This window comes from Mustela lutreola, chromosome X (assembly GCF_030435805.1).
Source record: "Mustela lutreola isolate mMusLut2 chromosome X, mMusLut2.pri, whole genome shotgun sequence".
Lineage (NCBI taxonomy): Eukaryota > Metazoa > Chordata > Mammalia > Carnivora > Mustelidae > Mustela > Mustela lutreola.
In genome coordinates, this window is record NC_081308.1 from 45829998 (window position 1) to 45838784 (window position 8787).

Sequence of the window (8787 nt, forward strand, 5' to 3'; positions counted from 1 at the left end):
CAGAGGTTATAATGTCCTTGTTTTCTGCCGTTGCTTCTTCCCAGCTGCCATGCTTTATGTTTGCTTTATTGTTAGAGAATCGGTGTGCCTTCTCCTGAAATCAATATTCAAAATCTCTTCAAGTATCTCCTACATTTTGAAGGAAAGAGTTGTGAGAAAGAGGACAAAAATGTTTTCCTAAAATTCTTTTTCTATAATTCAACTAGAAAGGCCTATCATGTTCTGGGATGGATAAAGATAAAAATCCACATTGGAACGAGTTACATAACTTCATGACCCTCTTGTCTCTTGCATTTACTTAGTGATTAGGCTGTAAAAGATTAATCCATTGCTGGAAACATGTGCCTTGAATAAACAAGCTTCCTTTATAAGGTGTGTACACCAAAAAAAAAAAAAAAAAAAAAAAAAGGTGAGGGAAGTAGTGTCAGGCTAATCAGTCCATTGTTGCATACTTCTATTACTCTAGAAAGTGGAAAGAGCAGTGCGATATCCCGGTCTGTCACGAGTGGATGGAGGGTCATCCACACAGTGATGTGCCCCCCCTCATCTTGTAGTTGTGGCAGGAACCAAAAATTAGGAATGCAACTAGCCTCTGCCTCAGAAATGTAGGCCTAACGTAAAGGTCGGTTTTAGGTGGGCCCCTCAGAGAACCAGCCCTTTTCCTGGTGCAGTGACTTGGACAGTCCAAGCAGCTTCCATGATGTGCCCCCAGTTCTTGGGGTCAGGCATGGGTGTCTTCAATCCGCAACCGACCCAGAGCCTCAGTCCTGTTCACTCAGCCTGTGCCTGCTTTCAGTGCAGCACTGCTCCTTCTGAGACTGAGAGGGCCCACAGCAGGCACATGAGGCTTCAGCACAGAGTCACATCAGGGAATTAGGATCTCTGCACATAGGGCTCCAAAGAAGCCAGAGGTTTTTCTTTGGCAGCAGCAGCAGGGCAAAAAAGTCTTCAAGATGGACAGCCCTGCCTCAAGTCCAAGAAACAAGCAAGGCAATCCTGAGCCCCACGTATCTTCTCACTTGTGGAATCCAATCGCCCCCCACTCGACAATATGCACACCTGGCTGACAAATCGTGACTTTGTATGCATGAGATATCTGATCTTACAAGAGTTCATGAGCAACTCACAACTGCTTTTAAAACCCCACATTTTAACACCAATTTATTTATCCAATATAAATTTATATATCCAATATAAAAGGGTGTATATTGCCATCCTTTTATATTGTTTCCCACTTTAAGGTGGCAATAATCTGAGTAAAACCCAGCAGTTATAGGGACATGTTTCCTTCTTCAGCAAAGCTGTGATTTGGGAAGTACAGAATTTGAGGAGCATAGACACTACTGCTGTATACCATGTGACCATGGACTGAGGCTAAATCCCAGGACCAATATCTGGGTATTTCTGAAACATACACGGACCAAATGAATACAGTTTCACGGGGAGAAAGGAGCTACCAGTGCAGAGATGTCAAGGTGCTGTAGTGCAACCAAAGCCTAAGGAAAACCGGTGTTAATGATTTATCATACAGAGGTGAGCCAGTTCGTTCAAGTGACACAACGCCCAAAAGCAAAGAAGGAAATGACTTACTGAAGCCTGCATCAATCTCGGATTAAAATGCTTCCTATTGATTTCCGGCTCAGCGCTTTTTCTGAGACACCTTGTCCACTCAGGGTAAGCTGGGGCTGTGTGTCCCCAAAGTATCTGGATGCATAGGAGAGACTGGGTGGTTTGAAAAAGAGACTGCTCAAGCCTCTTTTCTTCTCCTCGGTGGACCCCGTGATTGCGAGTGTCTGCAGCAGCACAGGCAGGAAAAGCTCAGCCCACCCTGCACGCCCCCGACTCTGTGCGCATGCTCATTGCTGTGAGCAAAGCGTGCCCATGCTCAATGCTGTGCGCAACTATCGCTGGGCATGTGCATTGCTGCCCACTTTTTGAGCGCAGAGCTGAGTTCGATGGAGGTGGTCGTGTTCTCTGTGCTATGAGCGTTCTCGCTACCTGATTCAACTGTTAAGTCCCCACGTCAGTCCTTCCAGGAGTTTAAGTGTGAGCGAGGATAGGGAGGGCGTTAGTGGCCTTGGGGTAGGTGGGGACAGTAGAACTGTGGCGTCCTAGGTGTAAGTACCAAGGAGTTAGAGCCCTTCTCCTTACAGGCGTCTCTGCCGCCATTGGGCTCGTCCTTGTAGTGGGGACTGGGCAAGCAGGGAAGGTGGGCCGAGGAGGGGAGGTGAAGACAGGGCGAGGACTGGGTAGCGGGGGTGTTAGTTGAGGTGTCTGCCTCCGGGAGCACCTGCCTGAAGAGCACAGAGGCCAGGTCCTCTTTCGGACCCTGGGAGGTGGTAGAGCAGGTGGTATAGAGAAAGCAAGGAACAGCGGAACACTGGGGGCTTGTAACTGGGTCCCCAAGATTTGCAGTGCACGGTGTACAGTGTCAAGGAGGACCCGGCCACTGAATCTGTTTCGTGACCAGACACCTGAACCTTTCTAGTGCAGACATAACAATAATATGACATATTCTCAAAATAAGACAGATTAAACCCGAGGCCTTGGAAGTAGTATACCTCTCCTTTGGATTACATTTTTCAAATACCAGTATTCTACTTTCAGCGTGAACTATGAGTGGCCGAGTCAGATCAAGATCCAAATCTAAACAGAAAAGATGACCCAGGGTCTAAGCAGCGTGCGGGTGTATTTCCATATTGGATGATTTAGGCTACCATACTTTTATTGCTCTGGACGTTTTGTTGAGATACCAACCGAAAACAGATACAGTGATAAAAGTTTCTCTGCTGATTAAGGGAGGGAAACAATGAACCAGGAGGATTCCAAATTTCTGGTGCCTGTGGAAATACAGTCTGTGTCTTCTTTGCCATGGTTATTAAGCACAGATTGTGCATATCCATCCCAGCAGAGTTTACAGTAGACTCCAAAGTGCTGGTGGCTACCTCCTGTTGCAGTAGCCTCTCTGTGGTTAAGAGTCATTTTTCAGAACAAGCACATAGAATCATGAAGTGGGAGTGTCTTTATGCTTGTTCATTATTTGATATCCAAATGTCTGATGTCTATTTACACTGTTAGCATGTATTAACCACACAACTTTTTATTGGCCCTTATACACACATACCCCTAGGCACAACAACCCAGGGAAGAGAAACCAAAACAAAAGGAGGCACCACCTGAGAGCTGAGATATGAAACCTGAACCAGGGAAGGACGTGGAAGGAGCACCTGGGGCTCAAGGTGAAGGGAAAGGGAAGAAGGATGTCCGTTGGAGCAAGGGAGTGTATGTGTGCATCGTGCATTATGACAAACCATGACAGGAGGAAAGAAAACATGTGAAGGGAATCTCAGTCATTTCCTGAAGATGGGTTGAAAATGTGAAGAGTGTACATTGTGCAGTTTCATGTAGCCCTTCACCATAATGACTTTCCCTTTTTCCCTCAGGAATTAATTGGTGTGCCTGAAAATGCAGTCTTTTCTAAAGGGGAGGAAAATGTTTAACTACAAACTATACATCATTTCCCTAGTTTAATTTGATCTTCTTAGCACATTTTTGTGGGGCCTTTTCACTCATTTCATGGAAAGCACAAGCAGTTTTCAGCAGCACAGGCAGAGTGCCAAGTCAGCATACCCTACAACGTGAGGAATAATGCCGATTTGCCTAGGGATGGGAGCTGCATTTTAGAAATGAGAAAACTAAGGCTCAGGGTTTGTGGTTTCCCAAAGACTGCTTGACACATGGAGACTCAGTGCATATTTCATTACAAGGTTTGTGTTCTTGGGGAACCTGGCTGGCTCAGTCTGTAGAACGTGTGAGTCTTGATGTCGGGGTGGAGTGTTCAAGGCCCATACTAGTGTAGAGATTACTTAACAGAAGAATTTTAAAAGAGGTTTGTGTTCTTCCTACCGTCTGTGTTGCTATACAAACAAGGGAGTGTGGTTCTCTATAGAATGCTTACTACTCAAATGTGTCTGTAAGGTAAAGTAGCTTATTACTGGCACAGGAATTAATGCAGTTCAGTGGAGCAGGACAGGAACTCCAGAAAAGAGCTCAATGAATGAAAAACACGGTGTCGTTCATCATTTGATATGGTACGTTTCATAAGAGCTGTATAATTCAAGAAAATGGCATTGGGGTCACTATATTAGTATGATTATTAAGCTGCTTTGATAGGTGTGCAAATACTTTTATGATTAGGAAAATGAAATGTATCTTACAATGATCGTGAAAGAAGAAATGAATGTCTTCCAAATAGAGCATTTTCATCAAGTACTCATCGTAAATTATTGACACCATTCAGGCATGGATTATTTTAGGGAGTCACTGTTAAGATGTTTCCACAATGCGACTGACAACAAAGTCCATTGAGTCTTTCCACCCTCCTCCTTTTATTCTTACTGTAAGACACAATTTGGACTGTTAATCACTAATGTTTTGCTGTTACTTTTGGAACTTTGTTCTATATGTGACTCCTTTATCCTAAGGTATACAGAGGGACTTTGCCCTGAAATCTGACTAGGGAAATTTGACAAAATACCTTGCAGGTTGCTCTAGTAGGGAATGGATGTCACCAGGATGGGATTTGTTAGAGGCCCACAAATACACACAGCTCATCCTTCAGAACCCCATTGTACTTTTAAATAAAATCTTACGCATGATATAGACTTGATTTCTTAGCTAGTTGGTGCTCTCTATTCCTAGAACACTATGGTAATAGAAAGGAAACGAAGTGCAGTGGGTTTAATCTTTACAGTATCTCTTGAAATAAAGCACAACACACTTGTGGAAAACAAGGGTGTGAAATGCATTTTTCCATCACATTATTTTTTTTTTTTTTATCACACTAGACCATAAGCTTCATTTGTATTTCATATTTACTGCTTCAATTGAGTACCTTTGTGTTTCAAGGACTGGACCTGAAAGCTGATCTCCAGAAGCTGCCTCAGGCAGAGGCTGGGCGTGTAACTGGATATCACCCTGATGTCAAGGGGAGAAATCTGCCATTTTTAGAGCCCATTAAAATGCCAGAAGCCCGTATGTTATCCATTGACAGTGCAAAGTATGAGGGTCTTTTCCTGAGTATCTTGTATTTATCTGTAATAACTTTAATGATAAATTAATAACAGACTTTACATATGAAGATACTTTCCCAAGTAGTTGAGACCCAAACATCCTGACGGCCTGACTTATACCCTAGTATACAGAGAAACAAATTGGGTCAAAGCCTTATTATACCGTAAAATATGAAAACTTTTTCTTGTTTTGCATGTAAATACTTCAACGAATAGCTAATAATATTCAGATCCTGCTGTAAGTTCTGCTTTTATCAAACACAAAATATATATGGATTCAATATCAGTTAGTATGAAATATGCTGAGGCACTGAGGGAGGTTCTACCACCCGCTCTAAGGTAACTTGTGTGACTCTCTGAGAATCCCTTAACTTCTGAACCTCTCTTTACATATGTGTGTGGGTATTCAGAAGTGTGTGTATGTATGTGTAAGTATATATATATATATATAGTATATATATACTATATATATATAGTATATATATATATATATACTATATTATTTCAGATATCATTTTTAATCCTGATATTTGTATTGTGTGAGTCTGTTGGTACCATACATAGAATACAGAGATGTTCCATGAGATGTTGCATGAGTTTTTTAATCTGGTAACATCTTTGGTCTAATTTTAACATGTGAATTGAGATTCCTTTGCCACTTTGAACAAAAAATGCACAATGGTGGCTGTTTGTGTTTCTCTGTGGAGACCTGGATCCCTATTCTCGTTTTTTTTTTCCCAATATTTATTTGAATTCTGGTTAATTAACAGATAGTGTAATATTGGTTTCAGGAGTAGAATTCAGAAATTCATCACATACATACAACACTCAGTGCTCATCACCACAAGTGCCCTCCTTAATGCCCATCAACCTTTTAGCCCACTGTCGACCCATCTTCCTCCATCGACACTCAGTTTGTTCCCTACAGCTAAGTCCCATGGTCTGCTTCTGTCTCTCTCTTTTTTTCTCCTGTCCCATATGTTCATCTGTTTTGTTTCTTAAATTCTACGTATGAGTGAAATCATGTTACTTGTTTTTTTCTCTGTCAGGCTTACAACTTCTGTTAGTATAACACACTCTAGGTTTATGCATATCATTGCAAATGACAAGATTTCATTCATTTTGATGCCTGAGTCATATTCCACTGTATGTGTGTGTGGCACACACACACACCCCACCTCTTCTTTATCCATTCATCAGTCGATGGACATTTGGGCTTTTTCCATAGTTTGGCCATTATTGATAATGTTGCTATAAGCATTGGGGTGCTTGTACCCTTTCGACCTGTATCTGTTGGGTCCCTTGGGTAAAAACCTCCTGGTGTAACTCCTGAGTCACACGGTATTTCTATTTTTAACTTCTTGAGGAACCTCCATACTCATTTCCACAGTGTCTGTACCAGTTTGCATTCCTATCAACAGCGTAAGAGGGTTCCCTTTTCTCCAGCTCCTCACCTATATCTCTTGTTTCCTGTGTTGTTAACATCACCCATTCTGACACGTGTGAAGTGTGTGACCATATAATCTATTTTACCAACTGGAACACCATTAAGGCAAACACCATTAAGGCAAATGGTTACCATGCTTAACACAGGACATAAGGGATAAACTAGCTGTCAAAAACAGTTTTCCACGTAACCATAACCAAGTATAAACTCCATGTGGTACTCCTTTCTCTACTAACATCACTGAAGCAGTAACCAAATTGGCATTATTCCTTCAGCATCATATATTAGAATATTATTTCAAGTTGAAGCCTTTAAATGAGACTTACATGTAAATTTCTTGTGTTTTTCAATTCCTTGCATGCTGTTAGGAGTTTTTCTGAAACTGCATGCAGTTTCTGCTTTCTATTTGAAACGACATTTTTTTAAAAATTTTTATTTATTTATTTATTTTCAGCATAACAGTATTCATTGTTTTTTACACCACACCCAGTGCTCCATGCAATCCGTGCCCTCTCTAATACCCACCACCTGGTACCCCAACCTCCCACCCCCCGCCACTTCAAACCCCTCAGATTGTTTTTCAGAGTCCATAGTCTCTCATGGTTCACCTCCCCTTCCAATTTCCCCCAACTCCCTTCTCCTCTCTAACTCCCCATGTCCTCCATGCTATTTGTTATGCTTCACAAATAAGTGAAACCATATGATAATTGACTCTCTCTGCCTGACTTATTTCACTCAGCATAATCTCTTCCAGTCCTGTCCATGTTGCTACAAAAGTTGGGTATTCATCCTTTCTGATGGAGGCATATTACTCCATAGTGTATATGGACCACATCTTCCTTATCCATTCGTCCATTGAAGGGCATCTTGGTTCTTTCCACAGTGTGGCGACCGTGGCCATTGCTGCTATGAACATTGGGGTACAGATGGCCCTTTTTTCCCACTACATCTGTAAAGGCTCATTTCCTTTTGTGTGTTGTGAAAGTGTACTGTCTTTTTGTTTTGTTGTGCCAGTAGAAAGTGTGGTAAGTTCAAAAAGGTTTGGTGAAATATATGCTTGGACTTCTATCTTTAAAAAGGGGGAAACTATGGCGTACTTCCTGTACCATTAATTTACTGGAAATACAAGTCTCCGGAATAAAGTTTCCAACTATTCTATCTTACAGGTGAAGGACAGCCCCAGATTTAAACAAGGACAAGCTGGAACATGCAAACTACTCTTATGTGGGGGTACTTCATTGTTGAAATTCTCTCAATAAAGTTTTATAAACTTTGTCCAATAAATCTTTTAAAATCTTTGTTAAACGTATTCCACATAGTGGGTGCCTGAGTGGCTCAGTCACTTAAGCCACTGATTCTTGGCTTCAGCTCAGGTCATAATCCATTGGTCATGGGATGGACCCCGAGATGGGCCCTATGCTCCGCAGGGAGTCAGCTTGAAAGATTCTGCCCCTGCCCCTGTTCCCTCCCTGCATCTCTCTCTCTCTCTCTCTCACTCTCTCAAATGAACAAATAAATCTTTAAAGAAAAACTTAGTCTAACTAGTAGGTGCTGCCAAAAATTATGTCATTTTTTGAAAATTTATATTCTGATGCAGATGATATACACAGATATACTTGTAACTTGAATTTCTATCCAGCGTCCTTGCTACGTATGATTTAATAAGCGTATGACAACATCCATTTTGAGATTCAACATGCACAATTATATCATCTTGGAATGCTATCAGTTTGTTTCTTCCTCTTTACTTTATTTTATTTGTTTTAAGGTTTTTATTCATTTTATTCATTTTATTTATTTTTCAAAGAAATACAGAGTAGGAACAAGGAAGTGGCGGGCAGAGGGAGAGGCAGGCTCCCTGCTGAGGAAAGAGCCTGATATGGGAATAGATCCCAGGAACCTGGCATCATGATCTGAGCCAAAGGCAGACACTTAACCAACAAAGCCTTCCAGAAGTCCATGTTTCTGCCATTTTATTTTATTTTAGATTCCATCTTTTATATATTTTTAAAATTTATTTTCAGCATAACAGTATTCATTATTTTTGCACCACACCCATTGCTCCAAGCAACCCATGCCCTAATACCCACCACCTGGTACCCCAAACTCCCACCCCCCCGCCACTTCAAACCCCTCAGATTGTTTTTCAGAGTCCATAGTCTCTCATGATTCACCTCCCCTTCCAATTTCTCCCAACTCCCTTCTCCTCTCTAACTCCCCATGTCTTCCATGCTATTTGTTATGCTCCACAAATAAGTGAAACCATAT

General features: G+C 41.6%; 1 long non-coding RNA gene across 1 annotated transcript; it reads left to right on the forward strand.

Moving 5' to 3' along the window:
- The first annotated feature begins 1435 nt into the window (after nucleotides 1-1435).
- LOC131821440 (uncharacterized) lies at nucleotides 1436-7803 on the forward strand. The gene is made up of 3 exons (XR_009349906.1): nucleotides 1436-1674; nucleotides 3131-3239; nucleotides 7686-7803. It is a non-coding gene; the product is annotated as an uncharacterized LOC131821440 (long non-coding RNA).
- Nucleotides 7804-8787: the final 984 nt, after the last annotated feature.